This window comes from Triturus cristatus, chromosome 6, assembly GCF_964204655.1.
Source record: "Triturus cristatus chromosome 6, aTriCri1.1, whole genome shotgun sequence".
In the NCBI taxonomy this organism is placed as follows: Eukaryota; Metazoa; Chordata; class Amphibia; order Caudata; family Salamandridae; genus Triturus; species Triturus cristatus.
This window is the reverse complement of record NC_140589.1, coordinates 807,867,849-807,891,199: the sequence shown is the minus strand read 5'-3', so window position 1 is coordinate 807,891,199 and position 23,351 is coordinate 807,867,849. Positions and strand designations below refer to the sequence as shown.

At 44.4% G+C, this 23,351-nt stretch overlaps 1 protein-coding gene across 1 annotated transcript in view; it reads left to right on the top strand.

The window, feature by feature from the left end:
• MTR (5-methyltetrahydrofolate-homocysteine methyltransferase) overlaps positions 1 to 23,351 on the top strand; it is a 456,618-nt gene that overhangs the window by 410,023 nt on the left and 23,244 nt on the right. The window lies entirely within an intron of this gene.

Sequence of the window (23,351 nt, the reverse complement as noted above, 5' to 3'; positions counted from 1 at the left end):
AAGCTTCACATTGCTTTCCATTGTCCTGTTTGAATTCACTGACTCATAACACTCTGGAATGATATTATTGTGCCTTGTGCAAACTGCTGCACCCCAATTGTATCCCACTCTATCCTTAGTGCTTGGGTGCATTGCTCTGCTTTAATTAGCTGCACCAGCAGTCTGCCACATCTGTCCCCCCTTCTCATGGATATTTGCAGTTTATTCCCTGCAGTCTGTACTTCAATCTTTTAGGCAGTGCTGCATATTTACTTTACTTCACAAGAATATCTTCTTGGGGCTGATCATGTACTACCTGCATTTCAAGATTTTGCAGAGCCCCTTAAACACAATTTTCCTTCCAGTAACTCACCCTACTCTATACACTCTTCTAATGCACATCTCCCTTAAAAATTAGAAAGTGTCCCATTTTACACCCATATTCCTATTCAGGTCTGCATTTTCTGCAGAGTAGTTGAATTTTCATCCCATATTGTGTCTCTGAATGTTGGATCTTGTAGGGTGTCAGACTGAAGTTTCCATGATGGTATGCATGGCGGCACCAGGAAACAATATACAACAGTGGACAAGTCACACACAGATAATCTTCATTGCATTTGTATCTTATTCAGTGCTCTGTGGGGAAAATATCTAGCCTGGTATGCAACTGGTGAACTACTGCATAGTATGACTACCCCCTGCTTTTATTATGTGCTTTACTCCGCACATCATGTATATCCCATTGCTATCTAAAGTTTTGGGCCGCCTTGGCAGTGAGGGAACCGGGGAGGGGGGGGAAGAGTCCATGTGTACTCTAGACACACAATTGAAATCCCATCCACAAATCAATGGTACCAATATATCTAGGTTTAACCTAACCAACAAGTTATCTAACATATGATAGGTGCAGTGTGCAGAGCATACACACACAAGTGTGAAGGACCACCATTTAATGTGCCAGGACATATCTGTCTTCACATTAATTTGTTGTAGAAGTGCAGGAAAAACACAATCCTGGCCTATCTTATAGAAGGTTACCTCTAGCAAATGATGACTATTTTACACCATAGACTTGCCCCTTCCTTCTTTTCTGCAGCTGTTGTGCTTTCACTTCCCCCCCTGTGAGTCTCCTGCATCAGTGCAAAATGCACTTGTCTACACCACAGATAGCCTTTTTGTCAGAGGGCCACTGTGTGCCGACCACTGAATACCACTGACTGTTGGTGCGCTATTTTTGCGGCATGCTAGAGGTGTCTTGGGGAGGAGCTCTGGTGGTGCCCTACATGTAGGTGAGCCTGCTGAGGAGCTTACAGGCTGACTGGGTGTTGGTGTGGCAGCAGAGACCCTTGGCTCCCTGGGTGGACCCCTACTCCAAAGCCCAGATCGCTCCTCTTGACTCCAGACCCACATGTGCTGCGCCTATCACTAACAAATCCACATGCACTGGTGGGAAAGACACTCACGCCAAGATGGGGAAGACGAAGACCAAACATACAGAGGCACCGCCTAGTGCTGGAGAGCCCTCCCAACCCCAAATTGGGAAGACTGAGGACTCTGAACCTCCTGATGTCTCTACACGTGCACCTCGACAAAGTTCTTGCTGCAATAACAGACACTAAGGTCACCCTCCAGCAAGACTTTAGTGCAGTATCAGTGGGCCTAGGCCTTTTAGGAGCTGAACACAGTAAACTGGCTGACCGAGTCAATGGAGTTTAGGCCTCGATGGGGGAATTACAGCAAGGACTCAATCTCTGGTTCACAAAATGGAGAACTTGACAGAGAGAGTGCGTACACTAGTGTGGCACGCTGAGGATGTGGAAGGGCGATAACGTTTCAACAGCATTAGAGTGAAGGATCATCCCAGGGGGGCGGAGGGGAGCGATATGGTGTCTTACTTGGGACATTGGCTTAAGACGGAAGTTGCAGCGAACCACCTTACCTCTTTCTATGGTTTGGGATGGGTCCACAGGGTGCCGGCCTTCCGACTGTCAAACGGTCGCCCACCCCGTCCAGTTGTGGATAGACTGCTTCACTATAAAGACAGAGACACCATACTCCAAAGAGCACTAACTGGAAGCCCGTTTATGGTGGACAGTGGAAAGGTGTCCGTGTTCTTGGATTTCATAGTGGCAGTTCAGACACAGCAGGCCTCTTTTCTGGAAGTCAAAAAAGCCCTTCGAACGCACCGGCCTGGGACTGATGGGGCTGCCGCCTGCGGCGAGTGTGTGATACGGATGGCCCCGAATCACAGGGTACATCACTGAGGGCTAAGCGATTGTTCTGTTATACGGGCGCGGGGCCCTTCCGGAGGCGAGACGACGCGGCCGGCCTTGGCTGCAGAGGCGAGGAGACCGACGGGGGTCCCAAAGGAAGGGGAGCACCAGGTAGGGCGGGCGGACAAGTGCAGCCATCGCGGCTTGGGCCCTACCTCGGGTGAGGAAAGCGAGACAGGTAGGCCCTTGCTGCGCTCGCATCTGGTCACAGGCGGGGGCCTGGGCGTCCCTGGAGGGGCCGGGACTGCAAGAAATAAGCATTCGATAACGCAGCGGGAGACAGCAGGGCCCCCCGGGGTGCCCCGGGCTCGTGAGTTTGGTGCTACCAAACATAGACCTTGTCTCCTGATCGGCCCTGGCGGGGGAGCCCGGCGTCAATGGAGATGGGTGGCAAAGGGCCTAAGGCCAACGCACAGAAACAACTGGCGAAGTTCGCTTGGTCCAAAGCAGGCAACATGACTGAACCACCGCCAACGGAGAAAGAGCCGTCACAAACAAGTGCCAAGCAGGGGACAGAGCCGACGCTGCATGATGTTATGGCTGCAATAAATGGAATGCGTGCCTCATTGGACTCTGCAACAGTGGAGGTGTCCCTGATAAGGGCGGATCTTCGGAAAATGGACGAGAAGGTACAAGAACTTAAGACAGTGACTGGCGCTTTACAGATGGACACATCACAGCTGCAAGCTCAAATGGCCGATATGCACTAAAAACAGGACAGAATGGCACAGCTGCTTGACGATTATGAAGGTCGCGCGCGCCGCAACAATGTGCGAATTTTAGGAGTTCCGGAACGAGAGGAAGGGCCGGCGGTGGACCTCTATGTGGAGGAACTAATCGCCCAGAAACTTAAACCTAAGGCCTTGTCTAGTTACTTCTCAATTGAGAGAGCACACAGGGTACCGGGGGGCCGGCCTAAACCTGGGGCCCCTCCGCGGCCGATTATAGCCAGAGTATTCAACTATCGAGACAGAGACATCATCCTACAAGCGGCTAAGTCTGGTCCCCCACTGAAAGTTAGTAACAGCGAAGTGGCCTTTTTCCCGGATTTCACTGCCAAGGTGCAGGCCCAACGACGTAGCTTTCAGGCAGTAAAGCGGGAACTGCGGGATCGAGAAATCAAATATGCGATGCTGTTCCCGGCGAAACTGAGGGTGGAATCAGGTGGGACAACTTGGTTCTTTGAGTCCCCGGAGGAGGCATGGGACTGGATGGAGGGTAAAGCCAGCACTGGAAAACAGAGACGAGGTCGCACTGGTAACTCAAACCGACCAGCTGGGGGCTGCCCGAAACCGTCCACATCCGGGCCTCCGGAGGGGGGGGGGGCCAGCCGACTGACCCACAGTGACTAATCGAGGAGAGACATGCAAAGGAAGACTCCCCGCCGGCCAGCAAATGAGATGGGGGGAAGGTAACTAGTACAACAATCCCCGCCATGAGACATTATATGCACCCTTAGACACTGGGGGGTGAGGGCGGGGCCCTACGAAAGGGGACTATATAGAGTCCCATCAGTTATTATTAATGGATGGCAAGGCTTAACTATTGTAATGTGATCATGCGAGGGTTGGAACTGCTGACCACGCACATTTTTCACATCCTAGGGGGGGGTGAGAGGCACTCTGCCATGTTGGGGAGTGGGCAGTTCTAAATCCACGGGCAGTGGGGCAGGGAGGGGGGAGGGAAGGGGGGAGAGGGGAAAAGGAGGGAGTTCACAAGGTTTTGGTTTTGTTGATTTGCAGAAGAAAAAGTTTGTGAGTATAGCTAGTTCTGGGCAGGGGAATTGGCAGCTATACGGTACCTACTAGCTAAACCCCTGCAGTAAGGGGGTAGCAAGCCTATGCATGGGCAGCTGTGGTGTTTGGGGGACTGTCGCAGGAGTGACCACAAAGGTGTATGTGCTGACTCCCTTCCACCACACAGAGTCGATATGGAGCGTAGAGGTATTGCAATGTCAAGGCACCAGATACCAATCAGGTTACATACACTGCTGCTGATCCGCAGTATACTGCTTTTCCACCTTTTCGATGATTGGGGGTGACAGGGATGTGTCGCTTTCCATTCTTACCTGGAATGTAAATGGGATGGGGGACAAAATAAAGCGAGAAATAGTGCAGCAATACCTAAAACGCCAATCTCCAGACGTGGTGTTATTACAAGAGACACACTTAGTTGGGAACAAAAGCAAAGTTCTTACGCGATGGGGATATAAACTTTTAGTGCATGCAGAATACACCACAGGCTCCCGAGGAACAGGTATCCTAATTAAGAAGAACTTGGCCCTGATTGTACACCGGATATGGGCTGACCCTCGGTGTAGATTTGCTGTTGTGGAGGCTCAGTGGGAGGGGAGAGCGTTGAATATAATTTCGCTATACCTACCACCGGCACTGGGTAAGGCCGCCCTAGCGGACTTGGGGAGGATACTGACTGACCTCCCGGCAGGCACCATGATCCTAGGCGGGGACTACAACCTCACAATCGACGACACAACCGACAGACACCCGCAGCGACCCCGGATCAAACCAAATGGGCTCATCTCAGAATTCACAAAGGCTATGGGCCTCATAGATATTGGACGCGCAACACATCTAGCCGCACCGCAGTTTACCTATTACTCAAATGCGCACGAAAGTTCGTCGCGAATTGACTACTTCTTGAACTATGCAGCCACACTAGGGAGTTTTACACAGCCTAGGGTTCTGCCGAGAGGCATCTCGGACCACTCCCCGGTGTGGATCGAATACACACACACACACTGGGAACGGCAGCCTCGAATGACGATTGCAATAGACCCATGGTTGCTGAAAATACCTGATATCAAAGAAGACCTGTGCACACATACCAAGAAGCACTTCGACGAAAACGTAGGGTCGGTAGACTCGGCCCTTACCATCTGGGATGCATTCAAGGTGGTATTGAAAGGGAGGGCCCTGGCACTAAAAACAGGCTATATACGCAATAAACGCAAAACGATACTCCAGTTAGAGGCCGAGCTTCAGCACTGGGAATCTGAATATGCCACTAATCCCGTAGATGATACACTGCACCGTCTCACACTCAAACAAGAGGAGTACAAACTAAAGACGAGGGAGCATATGATGACTAAACATTTAAATATGCAGCACAGACTATACGAGTTGGGAGATAAGGCGGGAAAGACATTAGCATGGTTTGAGAAAAGGGATCATGGAGATAGGTGGGTGCAGAGACTAGTACTGTCTAGCGGCGAGACGGTTACACACCCCAAAGACATAGCAGACGTGTTTGTAGAGTATTTTGAGAAAGCCTATTTTCCGTCTACCACATACACGGCAGAGGACTCCCACCGGCACCTTGCCGATAGTGACCTGCCCACCCTTTCTCAACAAGAGAGAGACACTCTTGATGGAGACCTCACTGATGAGGAACTCCAGAAAGCTATTGCCCAAAGCCGCTCGGGCAAAGCGACTGGACCCAATGACACCCCTATTGAGTTTCTAAAAGTGACGAGCTCTCAGATAGCCCCGCACCTCCGGGCCATGTACAATGAAAGTTATGTTACTGGGCGACTTCCACCTGATCAACGTTTAGCTACCATAGTAGTAATCCGAAAACCCGGAAAGCCCGGGGATCTATGTGGGTCGTATAGACCAATTTCCCTGATCAGTGTGGAAGCTAAGATATTGGCGAAAGCACTGGCCACAAGGTTGGGCACGGTCATCTCTTCCCTGGTCCACCCGGACCAATCCGGCTTTATGCCAGGTAGGAACACGACACTAAATATCCGTCGTCTCCATAGCGTGATGAAGACGCGGCGATCCTATCATTAGACGCCTCCATGGCTTTTGACACCATAGAATGGCCATATCTATTTGAGGTACTAGCGCGATTCAGATTTGGTCCTAAGTTTTTGAAGTGGGTGCAGCTACTCTATGAGGATATACAGGGTCAGATACGGATCAATAACCACACATCCAGGGCCTTCGGGTTACGAAGAGGTACCCGGCAGGGCTGCCCATTGTCGCCACTGATATTCTCCCTTATGCTTGAACCACTGGCGGCGTGGATAAGGCGAGATGTGATGGTAAGGGGGTTGAAATGGACACTGAACCAGGAGGATAAAATATCACTGTACGCAGATGATATCCTTCTCTATCTGGCCTCCCCTTATAGGTCCATCTGAGCTGTGTTGAATATCTTCACTAACTCTGGAAAATACTCCGGTTATGCCATTAACTGGAAAAAGTCAGTACTATATATGCTCCGTGGGCTGGTCCCTCCCGTCTGACTGCAGGCTGGAGGTGGCCAGAGAGGGTTTTCGTTATCTGGGGGTGTATGTTACGGCTAATCCGGTCCTGTTCTACAGCCATAACCTGGCCCCCCCACTGGCCCGACTGAGATCCGATGTTGAACACTGGAGGACCCTACCGCTCTCCCTGGTGGGCCGGGCCGCCCTCTTTAAGATGCTTGCTCTTCCGCGGTTTTTATATATACTCCAAAACTTCCTGAACCCAGTTCCAGATTCCTATTTTCAGCTATAGAAAGCGAGATTTGTACGTTGTTGTGGGATTGCGGGGCCCCCCGGGTATCGCTGACAAAGCTCACCAAGGGATGGTACGATGGAGGTATAGCCTTGCCGGATCTGAAATTATATTACTGGGCCTCGCAGCTGGTGGTGGTAAATCATTGGGTATATCGACCACCTGATGACCCGGCGTTTGTACTAGACAAATATCAAACGGGACGAGCAGGGTACTTGGGTGCGCTTTACACTAAAGCCAAAAAGCACAAATTTATTGGCCCCATGGCTCATACAATTGATGTCTGGCGCCGAGCGAATTCCCAATTAGGGTGGGCAAACACCCTCACGAAGGCGACACCACTATGGCAAACCCATAGACTGGGTACCTTATGCTCTCAACCGGGGTTTGACAAATGGGATCTGATTGGAATCTCAAAGGTAGGGGACATGATTAAAAAAGGTTCCATTCTCAGATTTGAGGAATTGACGGGGACTTACCACATGGCGCAAGGAGAGATATTCCGCTACCTCCAGATGCGACATGCCCTTCTGACGTCATTTACTAACCTGCAGGACATACCGGATTCGTCGCCTCTAGAGGACAGACTATTAGACGGACCATTACACTCAAGGGCCATCTCCTTGACGTATAAAAAACTCTGCAACAACCTCCCCGATACATTTGAGACACTTCGATAAAAATATGGCAACGAGACATAGGACCCATAGAGGAAGAGGACTGGAGGGAGGCACTAATGTCTCCTAGGAGGGCGGCGATCACCCTCCGATTCCGCCTGATCCAACTCAGGATCCTGCATAGGTCCTATATGACCGGGGTCGTCCTCGCAAAGATAGGGGCAAGGGGAGATGCAATGTGTCTTAGGGGTTGCCAACATGAGGCCACTTTCTACCATATGGTATGGGACTGCCCTGCGATCAAGTCGATATGGGAGGGGGCCACGACTAAGCTCCAAACCGCGCTGGGGAAAACGCTGGCCCTCACGCCTCAGCTGGGCCTGCTTAACATATGGGAGGCTACGGGCCTCACGGAGATCGAGCAGCAGATGGCAACGCTGGGCCTCACCTTGGTTAAACGGGAAATAGCATGCCACTGGGGGACTGCAGATGCACCATCCATACGAGTATGGGTGCAGGAGTTAGACAGATGCATGATTGCTGAAAAGGAAGTGTTCCTAATTCGAGGGTGCCCCAAGAAGTGGGATAAGAAATGGAAAGCATGCAATAGGTATCGAGGGAACTTATGCACATCCCTAATGGTGGACCTAACACTACGGAAGAACGAACTCAGAGAAGTGTTAAAATTGTGAATGTAATTCATTGTATCTTATTTCAGAATAAGTGTATTATGGTGCTGATGATGCAACTGCTACTCTATATATGTACTTTGTAAAATCAATAAAAATGTTATTGCAAAAAAAAGCCCTTCAAGATGAGGGACTGCAATTCTTCCTGATTTTCCCTGCAAAGCTTAGGATCCTCCTGGATGGTACTAGCCACTTTTGTGAAGACCCGAGTGCAGCATGGGAATGGCTGGAAGCCTATAGGGCTGGGTCGACATTCCCTAGAACTCGGCCCAGGATAGGGCCCACCAGACAGAGACCCAAGAAATAAACATGGGGTGCATCCCAGGGTAGGGTCCTGAAGAAATCATCCCCCTTCCCAGACAGAGCAGGAACAGGTGGTGGCACTGATAGCAGTGGCTGACATAGCACTGACTCAATAGAATGAAGCTGAGACCGGCACCCCCTCGAAACATAGATCATTTGCATCGAAATTGGACACCTCTTTCTTAACAAGGAACATCTGCCTAAAGTGACCCCACAATCCATAGATGTTCTGATATGAAGGACCTGCACTAGAGGCTGTCTGCCCTGTGGTCTTTGATTGGGGCTGTAGCATGGCATGGGAGAAGAGGAACTCGAGTGCTCAGTTGGGTCTTTGACTGCTGAGGCTTGCCTATTTCTGCCTTTGTTGTTCAGCCAGGGGCCCCAGATAGTGGGTTCTCTGAATACTAGACACTAACTGGTCCATTTGCCGGGGCACACACTAAGACTGGGGCTGACGCAGCATGGGGAAAGCTCACAATACTCAGCCTACTCCACTCGGATTTGCCCCTGCTGGATACCTGGAGGTGGTATTCTACTAATGTCATTTATACTTTTCAGTTTTGGGTGCATGGCCATTGCTTGGGTTATCTCGGGTTGGGATTCAAAATGTTTGTCTCGGGAGTTATATTGCCGGAGATATTGCTGGATTTCCCTAAGGGGTCGAGGTGGGGTGAGTGGTTGGGAGCTCGGGGGAAGCTTCCTGGGGCTGTTTCCCAGATCCCGGAAATGGAAGTAGCTCCAAATTCATAGACTTAGTACTAGCTCTGGCCAAGAGGCATATAGCAATGACGTGGAAATCAGTGGTGACCCCAGGGCTTATGACATAGTTAGGAGATGTTATGGTCTGGGCAAGAGCAGAGGAGAGAGCCCTGATTAGAGGATATGCTCTGGGTGTTCGCAGATGCCCAAAAGTGGGGCTATGGGCTGAGATACTAGAGTCATGGGAACATCTGGGGAAAAATACAGAGAGCGAGATGGAAGAACAGGGCACACTGACTGGAGCAGCTGAGAACAACTCTGCTAAGGATGCAGGTGATGAGACCGATGCACACTGAAGGAAAGCAACTGATTGCAACAGTTGAGGGAGATGTATTGCATCCCAGAGGGACAGAATCATGGCTCTCTAGGTGGTCCGACCCCCCCCCCCCCCTCGCCTCCCCCAATTCATTTCTCTCCCTCTCACTAGGGAATGAATCACTGACCGGCGCTAAGGTGGCCTATTTCCCCTTCAGCCTCACCCCTCCTCCCCCCTGCTACAGACCATTAAGCAACCCCTTTCGTGACTCTTCTTGAGACCTCCTGATAATGCATCACTGGTTCTGGTGACAGACCCGAGACAGTTTGTTCTATTTTATGTTCTTGTTTATACATTTCATCGTAAGGCCACTGCAGACTCCCTTAATGATGCTACTGAACATTATTACAAGTAACACTAAGGACTGGACATGATTACTGAATACCTGAAAGCCTAGAACGAGAGAAGTCATTGGCTAGACAATTGTGTTGTGGAATAGAGAGACCATAGAACACCAGGCACCTTATGTGTACAAGAGGCTCTCGGTGACAGATTACAGAGTATTAACACTAGCTTGAATGTGATACCGATTAGGTTTCATAATGTACATGGGACGGGGACAGAAGTGTCAATTGCCTTAGTAATGAACATTTGTATTATCCTTTTATACCTGATGTAACGCCAAATTCCTACTATCATGTTCAGGAAACTGATAATTTTCTGTATTCATGACTTGAAAATTATAAATGCCAATAAAAATATGTTCAAAAAAATTAAAATTAAACAATCTGCTCTCTACTCCTATAGAGCCAATAGAATTAATATAATGTATCTAATTTTACAACTAGATTCTTCAAGATATTTCTGGTCTCTAGCACTTTATCTCATTGAGTGTGAGAGATACAGGGCTTGCCTGTGTTTTTCTATGACAATGTTGTTCTATGAGTGACAACTTCCTTTCTAAGATTCACCTGTCCCAGAAAGTAGTCCTGCCTGTGTTCTTTCCCTCTCACACCTCTTAGAAAGATGAGGTTTCACCAGCTGGACCTGAAGAGGGATTTAGGCTCTTGTGCTTAGAGCATGAAAAAGGTTATAGTGGTTATTAGTCAGATTGAGGCTTTAATGGTTTTCTCAAAGCAGATCTAGAGATAGATCATAATTTTCATCAAGACGTGCGATAAATGTATTAGTAAGGATGTCCCTTAGGGGCCTCATAGCTCATTCAACGATTCATATCACAATTTTGTACTTCAGAGAAAGTATTTCACTCCATCACATCTGCCTTGCTGCAGCTAAAACTTCCTGCAAACATTTGAAAAGCAGTTAAGTTATAATATACAGATTTGTAGAGCACACTATCACCCGGAGAGTATCCTGGGTCTTAGCAGGTGTGAGTCTAGGCACAGCTAGTGCCTCGCGGTACTAATCTTAAACCCAGGTCTCCAGCTTCTTGCGCAATTCAAGAGTGAGGAGTAGGTTCGTATGTGTTACAGCGGGCCGGTCCCTGCCTTAGGAGCAATGTAGGAAAAGGTTTGACCGCCAGATCTGTATGCATGGGATTTGTGCAAGTAGGAGTCCAGACGAGCAGAAATTTCTGGACCGTTTGTGAAAGTAGATGCAAATGTTGAGGTATGCTGGGCCAGTGTTATATAGTGCCTTGAAAGTGTAGGTGAGGAGTCCGAATTGTGCTCATTTGTGAATGTGGAGCTAGCGGAGCTCCTTCAGGTGTGGAGTGGTGTCATGTGAGTGGGGTGTGAGAGGTTTAGAGATTTTGGCTGCCAAGGTCTGAATGGTCTTCAGCCTTCTGGTGAGTTTTTTTGTTGATCCCAGCATAGAAGGTGTTTCTGTAGTCCTACCTGTGTGTGACCAGGGTGTGCATGACAGTTTTCCAGGTGCTGATTGAGAGCCAAATGAAAATCTTCCTCAGCATCTTCAGGGTATGAAAGCATGAGGAGTGTAACATGTTCAATTAACAAACAGACATGGCTGGATTCAGTAGCAATAGATTTATTGGATGCTCAGCTACTCAGACTGCTCTCTGCTCCTCATCTCCATGTCAATATCAACAACAGCCTCTCTTCAAAATCATACATTACATTACATCATTACATTTCTTCACCCCCCCTTTTTTTTTAATCCAAGAGAAGAAAGAAACAAAATAAAAATGAAAGGATTGTCCCAAATAACTGTAACAATGTTCAAGTAATCATTGTGGTTTCTTTAAAGCTCTTGTAGATATTCTGATCAGAGTTTTATGCTCCAGTTGATCATCACTTTGTTTGCTTTTCTGTTCATTATCTCTCAATTCATATCTCTTGAAAAATGTTTTATTCCTTGCTACTGTTCTGCTATCATCTTGTGCTGTAACTGCAATCCCATGTTTTTCATCACTTTTGATGGAGATGGGTGGAACCTACTTTGTGAAATTCTTGTCTGTTCTTCGCTGTTTCACCCACTTGATACCCTTACTCCTGAATGTTCCTTTTGTGAGCTACATAATACACCATCTTTTCTTTAACTTCTTTGTCTCTCTTCACAATTTCATCATGGTTCTTTGTCGGAATTGTCAGGAGGTGTGGTAGACGTGTTTGTCGAGATTGCTCAAACATAAATTCAGAAGGCTATTTCTCTGAAGATCCATGAGGTGTATTTCTATGATCACGCAAGACTTGACACAAAGCCTGGTTTATAGAAATTTAAGATAGTTTTGCACTTTGCGTAGCTTTCTTAATAGTGGCCATCCTTTCTACCATTCCAATTGCTTAAGGCCATATTGGAGTTATTTTCCTGTGTGTTATTCCTTTCTAATTTGTGAACTTTTCAAACTCATTCCCACTGAAAGTGGTCCATTATCGATTTTGAATACATCTGGTATTCCCCATGTCGAGAAAATGTCACTGCCGAAGTTGACCATATGACTTTTACAATTGGAAAACGAAAATATTTGTCAATTATTGCAAATAAATATATAAATAATGCAATTGGATTGCATTATTTATATATTTCCACTTATTTAAGTTGTTTTTTTAATCTCTTGAATTGTTTCATCCTTTTTAAGAAGCATCAAGTAATTATTTTTCTGAAATTACTTCCGGTACTGCTGATCTTATTATAAAACATATCTATTCTTCAGCTTCAGACTCATGTTCCATTTTACTTCCAAGTGGGTGTCTACATAAATAACCAGCTGGAATTCTATTCCTTTCCCGGTTTATGAACAGCTCTAATATTGTAGTCAATTTCCCCATCTCTCAATTTGTAGGGGAATTTTCACCTTTGGATTTCCAAATGATACTGGTCAATGCTTGATGATTCGTTATTATTACAAAAGGTTTACCATACAAGAAATTATGAAAGATTTTCTTTTTCCAGCTGCAAATATTTATTTTCTATATCCAATTAGCTTGTACTGGCATGTGATATTACATATCGAGGTGTTTCACTGCCTGGTTTGAGTAATACCAAAACTGCACCAAGTCCCACAGGACTAGCAGCGACCATCTGTTCTGTGCAAAGTTCTGTATCAAAATATTTTAAGTTTGCTGCTGAAGATATGTCTTCTTTTACCTTTTTGAATGCCTCTTCACAGTCTTTGTTCAATTTGAATACTTGTCCTTTCTGCTTAATTATCTAAATGGTGTGCTAGTTGTGGCATAATTCTTAATATACCTTGAGCAATAATAAGTCATCCCTAAAAAATAATGTAATTCAGATATATTGTTAGGACTGATGGCAGAATTTAAAGACAAAACTTTTGCCGGATCTGGTCTTTCCCTTCACCAAATATGTGCACTCTTGCGACTTATCAGTAATATCACCATAATATGGCTTGTTCAGCGCTCATCACCAACCTGTAACGTCATGCTCAATTATCAAACGGGCATGGCTGGATTCAGTAGAAGAAGGTTTATTTGTTGCTCAGCTACTCAGACTCTCTCTGCTCCTTATCTCTCCATGCTGAAGCAAACAAATGCCTCTCTTCTAAATCATAACATTCTAAGTCTACATCCCACACACACAGAGCATTCCAATTCTAGCCTGACGTTAGATTATTACAAGGCGGTGATGGCATTGACTTGGGCGGTCATGGTACAGTACATTTGTTAACCCGCTTTCTGAAGGAAATATTCTTCTCGTGCTGATTAATCATCTCCCCCCTGCCACCATCCCTATAAGGTCAGAAGTTATGTTGAGCTGTATTGTGATTTTTGGGCAGTTTAGCCATTATTTTGCCACTGTTTTTTGGTCAAATATATGGCAAAGGCAAGGTCATGTCTTTTTAGTAAAGATTGATACCTCACTCCATACAAACCCAAATTTTGTATCCTTGATAACATTGCTTCAGTCCCCATCCACTTGACAAATATGCTCTAGATATGGTGGTAAAAAGTGTGTAGGGAGATATCCAAGAGTATACACATCTGATGCCTATCAGTCATACGGTTCATTAGTTATAAGAGGGGTCTGAAACAAATGTTTCCTTTACCTTTAAAATGGAATTAACCGTAGGAAATTTTTCTCTGTACAGAACGTTGAAACCACTCAACAGATGGTCACCAATTTGTTATTGTCCATGGTCTCTCAGTACTTAGTGCCTGTTCTTGGTTTGGCAAAAATCATTAGTCATTTTGGAAATCAAAGGCAAAATATAAGTTTTCAGTGTGCTTTTCACAATATTGCTATACTTCTAAGAGTTTGTGAACACCCAATGCTTGGACAAATAGATCCACAGTATGCATTTGCAACTCTTTGTACATGCGAATTGGACTTTCTCAAGTGTTTTCCTCCTAATGTTTACAATTTTGGAGAAGAAAACCCTACAAAAGAAAAGAAATATTGAAAAAATAAAACTGCACGGATCGAGAGACCTGATGCTGCATTATTCATAGTTGTGCAGGCATGTCTCTCCTCTTATGAATTTCTCTCCACAGCATGTGAAGGTGGTTGGAGACAGATTTGTTTAAAAAAAAGCAAGGTCTTTGCTCTGATCCACAGGACTGGCCAGGGTCAGGAGGAGCCATATTCTCCTTACCTGACCATAGAGCAAGAGAGAGATAAAGGATTCCCTCCTGTGTCTTGTCTAAGCGCCAGGGAGTGAGATGGCATTGTTGCCCTTCGACCTTGCCCAAGGGTGGAGGGCAATCAACATTGTAGCGAAACAACTTCTGGCTCCCCTATTGTGTGCTAGCCTGCTGAAGTGTGATATTATGTTTATTTATAAACCACATACAGCTTCTTGCGGCTGAAACAACATAACAGAAGGTAAAAGCTCACTGATCTGAAGGATTGCAAAATAAATAGCCATGTTTTCAACAGATGTCTGAAAAAAACATGAGTTTCTTCTGTCAGAAGAGCAGGAGGAAGTTTGTTCCTTTGGCGTCTTCTACTGAAAAGGAGAGCTTAAGAAAAGTCAGAATAAATTTTATCTGAATGTCTAGAAGAGAGAGTACTAATTGGGAAGTGCAAGGTATGTTTTTTTAGGCTCAAAACAGTGGGGTTTTAGCATAGATTTTCTAAAGAACAATTGTCATACCCTTGAAGACAATCCTAGATTTAATGGGTGGTCCAAGGCATGGATCTCTACACTGAACTAAATGGATTTCTTCTATCTGTATTGGTAATCAAGCAAAAAGATGTATTCTGAATAAATTGGAGTTGAAAATAAAAGGAAGTAGATAAGTAGACTTGTGGCAGTCAATTAACATGTTAAACCAAGTGGCATGTTGTTCAGTGCGCATAAATAATTCAATAATTCAAGGTTTTGAGCACTTTGTCTTCTTTCCTCTCCTGCCTCTCAATTTACTTGCCTGAATGCTGGAGTAATACTTTAGTTCTAGGTTGCCAAATTTGTCTCAGCCTTTTATGTTAGTTATTAGCCTCTAAAGACCCCATCCATACCAGCAATGTCGAAAAATTGGTACCACCTTTCCATAACGGTCGGGGCATTCTTTTGCAGCCATTAGCGAACTAATAATAATCTAAGATGAATAACACCGCCGCTAACCCTTTATTATGAAGGATGCCTGTCTGCGCCAATCCAAATATGATGGTTGCTAATGTTGGATTGATGTTAATATTGATCAGTTTGCTCATTCCCTGAAAGACCTGGGTTTAAAAAACTATTGAATTTCCCTGCGGGTGATAAAAAATATGGACAACATCTGCGTCTCGATCAAGACATCCAAAACAGTTAGTCAGGCCGGCAACCCCATTCATGTAATGTTTTAGGAGAATAGTAGATGTTTTGAATAAGTTTATAATGATGAATCTAGTATCGGTATGCGCAAAATTGAAATATCTCCCCTGATAATTTCCAGCAAAACCTGCATTTGTAGGTGCTTAAAGAACCTAGAGGTCGCTTACGAGAATTGAGAGGTGATGTTGCTAAAAGATTTTAATGCATTTCTGTCAAAAAGCTGGCTAGTGCTTTGTAACTGCTTTCTGGATCATTGATTCACAAATATGTCATGTGAGAAGCTAGAGAGGCTACGATTATGCCAGAGTGATGTACACCACATGAGTTTTGACATCTTCAACTTCTTAAAAATAAGCTCTTAAATAAGGCCAAAACAAACATTGTTTTAAACCTGGCCTTTTAAAATAGGACCGATCAAAAAATCCCAAATTACTATATAGATCTGAGTAAAAGCATTTAAGACGGCGTGAGATGTTACTGATTCCAATTTAAAAAATCTTGAAGAGAGGGAAGCCCAATAACAGTAATCTACTGATGGAAGAGCCCACCCACCCTTTAGAATCGGACGTTTTCATGGCACGGCAGGCACTTTTGTGGCTCCAAATAAATGGCGACCAAGACCATTCTATTTTGCACAAGAACGCATCGGTATTAAAATGAGCATTAATCTAAACAAAAGTAAACATTTAGGAAGAATTGTCATTTTTATGTTAGAGCGACCCTGATTACTTAGAGGTAATCTATTCCATTTGGCTAAACCGTTCCTATTTTTAACTTAAGTGCTTCATAGTTTAAGCAGATGATCTCCTCATGATTTGCTGATATTTTAACTCCAAGGCAAGTAGTATTTTTTTTTTTTTTTTTCTTTTTGATGACCATTGGTTTCAGCAGATACACGGAACAGCGATGGGTTCCAAGTTTGCTCCCTCTTACGCATGCCTTTTTATGGGCTGGTTTGAGAGGGAGCATGCTTGGAACAGAGATGCCTCCCCCTGGACCAATTACATCGTGTACTGGGGGAGGTATATTGATGATGTAATCTGCCTTTGGTCTGGGTCCACTGACCAACTCAACCAGTATGTATCATTTCTAAATACCAATACGTATAATGTAAAATTTACTATGATGTGTCACAAAGAACGTATCAACTTTCTTGATATCCAATTTTATATCAAGCATGGACAAATACATAGTACATTATATAGGAAGGAGACCGCATGTAACGCTGTGTTACATGCAACAAGTGCACACCCTCGTTCTGTCAAGAACAACATTCCCTTTGGTGAGATGGTGAGGATTAGGCGGAATTGTAGCGAGGATGCGACATTCTGTACACATATCAGTGACACCAGGAATAGATTCTCTAGAAGGGGTTACGACCAAAGGATTCTGGATAGAGCGGAATTAAGAATCAGCAAGATGAGTAGGAATGTTACATTACAAGATAAACAAATCAAGATTGTTACCAATACAAAAGCAAGATTTATAACCCAGTACACTTCCCATAGTAACACCATTTTCAACCTTTTTCGCAAACATTGGCATCTATTGGTGGGAGTTCCTGGTTTAAAAGATGTGATCGAAAGTAAACCATCTATCACATACAGAAAGGGTACCTCTTTAAAAAGAACTCTATGTCCCAGTTATGTAATTACTCCAAAAACAACGACAACCTGGCTACCAAATAAACCTAAAGGTTTTTTTACTTGTGGATCTTGTAATGTCTGCCCATGGGGTAGAAATAAAACCCTTGTTTTTTCATTTAACACCTCTAGACAATTTATGATTGAGGATTTCATAAATTGTAACACCACTTATGTGGTATATGTCCTGGGGTGTAGATGCGGCATCATTTATGTCGGCAGCACCATCCGCAGTTTAAAACTAAGAATTCAGGAACATAGACGGGCTATAAGAACCAATGACACACAGGTATCCAATTACTAATCATTATGTCAAGGAACATCCCGAAGATGTAACATTTTGGTTCCATGCCATTGAACATGTTCCAGCACCAAAGAGAGGTGGCAATAGGGACCTGTTGCTAAGACAAAAGGAATCGAAATGGATATGTCGCTTGAGAGCAACCAGTCTGGGACATAACACTGATGGGGAAATGCATTATTTTCTATAGGATACTAATACTATGATTAACCAATATGCTGATCTTTTCCCCATCATTGTTTTAGGTTTTTCTGTCCGTATTTAGGATACTTAGGACCTTATGATGGTTTTTCATCTATTTATTCTTCCACCTTTTCTATAACTCGGTGGTGAGACAAAGGGTTCTTTGTGCAAGCATTAACGAATGTGGGTTTCTCCATATTCAGAAACATGTTTAGCCCCTTGTGTGCCCATGACGAGCTGGACTCGTCATGGGCCGCGGTTGCGCTGTGCCCATGACGAGTCCAGCTCGTCATGAACCCCGCCCGCTAATGCAACGGCCGGCACAGGGCGGGGAAAGGGCGTGGCACACAAGGGGTTAAGAATGATACTTTCCACCTTCATTTGGTAAACTACTTGCCTTAATTCACAACACGCTATTTATTAGGTGTACCATAAACTTCAACATATGGTTGCTCGTTAGAAGTATATTAGATCTGATATGGGAATAAGGGCTAATTTTGAAGTAAAAATGGCTGTTTACTACACTTGTTTAATGATCAATAGAGCCCGGGTATAGTATTATATCAATTACTGGCAGAGATACATATACTTCTTTATACCGAGATATATATACTTTTTCATATTGACTTGTATTGTTTGGCATGGCACTCTCATAGAATGGCCTCTTTGCCATCTTGCCAAGAAGGCATTATATATCGAGTATATTACTAAATAGACGGTTGGACAATATGCCAAACCGGGGAGTATATGGTGTCATAAATAGAGTTTTGCACTTGGAGCTCTCAACTGAGGTTTACATAATAACGCATTAACACAAATAATTATTTGTTGTTCTTGACCAAAAAACTTTTCTACTTCATGACCTTGTGCGTTTTTTCTCCCTCTCCATGAGTAGCTGTTTCCTATTCAATTTAAAGGAATAATCGCGTTGAAACTGGTTTTTAAACTTCAATTGTCGCACATTTTCTTCTGTTTTTAAACTGATTATTTCAATTGGAGCCAGAATATTATATATAATCTTAAGGTCCATACACCATTCCAATATGGCGTCTGAATTCTCATGATAAAATTCCTTAAGGTACATGACATGTACTTATTACGACATCGGACCGATTACTCTCGATATACTAAACTGTCAATCGTTCCGTAGAATCCTCCTTAAAACTTATGTCTTACTGTTTCATCTGATCGGCATAATCGGGAGTTAGGTTTTCATATCTAATCGCTTAGTGTACACACCACTCCAATATGGCGCCCAATTATCTGGAACCTTGATTACATATCGTAACGTTGTTTTACATGTTTCTATGCGTATCCCTAAACATGTGATACAAAGGGCGGTTCTATTTAAAGAGTTCGACTGATGGCATACGGTTTCGCCGCTAATCTGAGAATATACTCCTTCATACGGTAAGACTGGGATACCGGTGCCTTTTGTTATGTTTTTTACGAGATGGAATATTTATATAGCCCTTTTATATCGAGTGGCTCGTAGAGAGATTCGGTGTAATCTATATGAGATATCTTAACTGGTATGTAAAGAAATATTAGGATTTGTTTAGTACTCGTCTTTAGTCTGTACGGCGTGAATTTACTTCAATTAGAATATTTTAAGACCACACTTGGTGCGTATTTTTTACATAGCAATCTAGCAATCTTGCCGTGTCGAAGTCTTACAGGTGATCTCTGATGCTTTCGATTGTAAATACCTCACGTTGTAGATATATTAAAGATTTCTAAATATTAGCGTTTTCTATTGGAAGTAAAAATAGGTCAATGACTTACTTATAAACATATCGCCCCGTTTATTTTGGCGGTGATAGTTAGTGGCCCCACTGACATGGCTTAATATGTAACAATGTATCATGAATCCGTATTTAATTCTGCGGACCGATTTTTGGAATTGGGTTGGTGTGATGGGGGATTAGAATTATACGCTCATGATATTCCTCACTCTTTCTTTTAGAAAATGGAGCCCATACACTGGCATTAAATTATACAACTACAATGTTGATTTACCAATGAATTTGTTTCCTTGGATCCACTTGGAAGTTTTATGTACATTTGATTTACTTGGTGGTATACATATAATTTAACCGTATATGCACCATTTGATTTACTAAGAGGTAAGATTACGCTTGCTTTCCTCTTGAAATTTCCTGTATCCCGTATTCATTTCGTTTTTTCTTTTTCTTTTCCTTTTTTATTTCCTTTAACCTCTCGGTAACTGATTTGGATACGGTAATTGCGTAATTTATTTTCACTAGGGAACACGGTTCTTTTGAATAACAGTAAACAACGCTACCAGGAATTTGAACACTTAGCAAAAAGTCTGGAGGTTACCTTTGAACTATTATTCATGGTAAGAATTGGCTGAGAAAAATATAATTAATAACTTTTTGTGAGTGTCAGTCTTAATAATTGCCGATATCCCTCTAGAAGCATTTCTGATTGATCGTTTACCATTATAAATCATCAGGCCACTTAACGTATGGGGCAATCAACACGATGACACTAAATCCCTGAAATCAATTGGTTTTTGTGGGGATTTTAATCATATTACCTTTACATCAAATGCTCTATATTATGTGTTAGGCTGTATACAATTTCAGACTAGACATTTAAGTAGTAGGTTCCAATTGCTTGACTCTTCTCTCTTATACTTCACTGGCAAATGTTTTTTTTAAAATTCTTAATATTGTTTGTGGTGTATTTATATGTGTAATGTGTGCCATTTATTTTTCCTTTCTCTCATTTGTATATAAGTGTATGGTATTGAAATGTCTTTGTTATGTATTATGAGTATCGTGGTATGTTGTGTTTTGTGATGTATATATAGTGTTTTATATATATGTTTGTATCTATATTCATTTTTTCAGCCCTGACGAAGTTCATTAGAAAGAAACGCGTTGGCTGAGTCCGAATCTTAAAAAGTTGACAAAGAATAAAAGAACATAAATTGGATCATTTGAAAAGACTTTTTTTGGTGCACCGTCTATTTGCGAAAAGTACTTGTGAGATAACGAGGGTCGATGGGGAAACTGTTTTCTGTTATACAGAACTGGCGTCTTACTTGAGTTAAGAAGATAACCAGAGACTTCTCCATATTTGGATGCAGCGTTTTCAATTGCTGGAAGTGAGGTGGGGGGTGGTGGTGGTAAATAAAGAAATATCATCTGTATATGCAGCAAGTTTGGAAGGCAGCCCATTAACCAGGAGAGACACAGGGCGGGAGAACCTCCTCATAATGGTACCTCCTGCCCTCTGTGCCAACATCGCAGGTGTTGAAGGACACTGTCACTCAACCATCAGGGAAAGCCTGGCACAGACACTTTCATAGACTACAATTTAAGACCTGAGCTTGTTACCGCCACCTAAAACAAGCCCACGTAAACAGTGCCCTCCTTGAGTCAGCGGGTCCACCCCATCTTCTGCCCCAGGGGTTGGTCCAACCAGCACCCCTGACATCTTCCCACAACCGGACCGATCGGCCTAACCCTCTAATGGATGGGGTACAACAAGCCTCCTTCAACATGCCAGGTATGGGGTCTGGCTAAGTCGAAGTGATAGGAGGTGGGTGGGAACAGCCTCACCCCTGTCCCAGTAACCTGTGGCAGACCGCTGAGACTGCCCAGGAGAATCTGAAGGTTTCAGGTGAACCCACTGGAATGAGTGTGTATGTGACCTCTATCGTGGGCCGGTCATGGCACAACTGCACAAATTCTTGGTTGGACTGCTGAGAACAGTTGGCCTCAGGATTCAACACTCTGCCAAACTGCTTCATTTGGTCTGTCCCGAACTTAAGTGACCTGGTTTCAGAATTGTCTGCTATCAACGGGATAATACAGGATAGTGGGGGTTATGCTGGAGTACTCTCAAAATGTGTCTGCTATGTTGGCCATCCAAGCCACGCTCCACGCAACACTCTTCGTGAGAGTGGGCCAATTTCAATCCCCTCACCCTGCCCACAGTTGAAAGGGAAGAATTAGCCACCTCCCTCAATATTTTCAAGGTGCAAGGGGACCCTGCTTTACACCCACGGTCACCTTGCCCAAGGTTAATGTTGCGAAATTGGCCTCTCCCCCTCGCCTAGGCCAAGGGGAAAGGGGGCTTAAGAAAATTAGAAGAGGATCATGCATCGCAACACTAACAATTAAATAGCAATAACTTCTGACCTCATCCCAAGAAATTTGTGCCAGTGTACAAATTTGCTACTACATACTCCTCGTTCCAACCCCCGGAAACCCTCTGGAATGCACTGCTCTGGACTGCACACACAGTTTTAAATTTTGCATCATAACATTAATGTTATATAGTGTTCCTCCAGCTGGAGATTTGTGGGGCATTTAGGGACATATTACGAGTTTGGCGATCCATAGTAACGCTGAACTGTGGTGGGGGTCCCACCTCCGCCACACTGCGGGCCCTCCCTCGGCATTTTGAGTGTGGCGGTCTGACCACCACTGGACAGCTGCAACGGCTGGGGATCCAGGATCCCGCAGCGGTCTTGCAGCAGTCAGAGGCAGTAATATGCTGGTGGTGCCGCAAAACCACCCTTCTCATGGCGGTGAGGCAACAAAAGGGGCTCTAACTGGGCCCCTTGTGCCTCTGAGCCTGGAGGTGCATGCAGGGAGGCACATGTTGTGCCCCCCTGTAAATATGCACCCCCAGTTCCTGCATGGTGTGGCATGTGTGCCACACCTTGCAGGAAGGTGCAGTCGACGCTCTAAGAACGGCAGTCTGCCTGTTAGGCTCTTTTATGAGCCTGACAGATCACCGCTCTCAGACGAATGCAAGACCACCCGCCAGACCAGGAAAAAACTCCTGATCGGGCATGCGGTCTAACCACAGGTTTGGCAGTCCCACTGCGGACAGCGCGTTGCACCATCCGCTGTGGGACTGCCAAACTCTTAATCAGGCCCTTAATGTTTTCTCCAAGTTATTGATCTTTGCGGGGGAGGGAGAAGCCTCCCTGAACTCTTTTTATTTTGATGATGGGATCTGGAGCATAATATTATGCCCCCTTTGGTGCTCCAGAGGACTGACTCTTGTTACCTTCCAGGCTATCTTTTGTGAACTTTAAGTAGATATGAGTTGTCTCTGCAAGGATGTTTTGATCACAATGGGGACGCAGCTCTTATGGCCCTCCACCTGACCAGTGTCAATTTTATATTTTTTTGCTCGTATTTTCGAGGTCCTGGTGACCCTCTTACCAGCATCAATGAAAATTCCTTTAAGGATTTCTAGGATGATTGTTGGGTGGAGTGCGATTTTCGTTTTTGGGAATTTGATCTCCTAGTGCTTATTCTGTTGTATAATCACATACAGCTTAAAGGGTGCACCATTTTGGTGCCCGAGTTCCACACCCACTCCAACACCCCTTATGTAGCCACTTGGTATCCGGGCGCTCTTTCAAAAAAGTGATGACTCTGCAGAGGCATGTATTAATCCAAAATATGGTTACTAAACATAAGTCATTTGTTCCTTAAAGTCACTATTCACATTCAGCTAACATTCACTTTGTTGCATATCAGCAACATGTATATGAGTTCCATAAATCGCATGCATTAACTATCTGAAATGTAAACCTAACTAAAAGAAATGTTTTGTTGTACCTTTAACAGTCTCC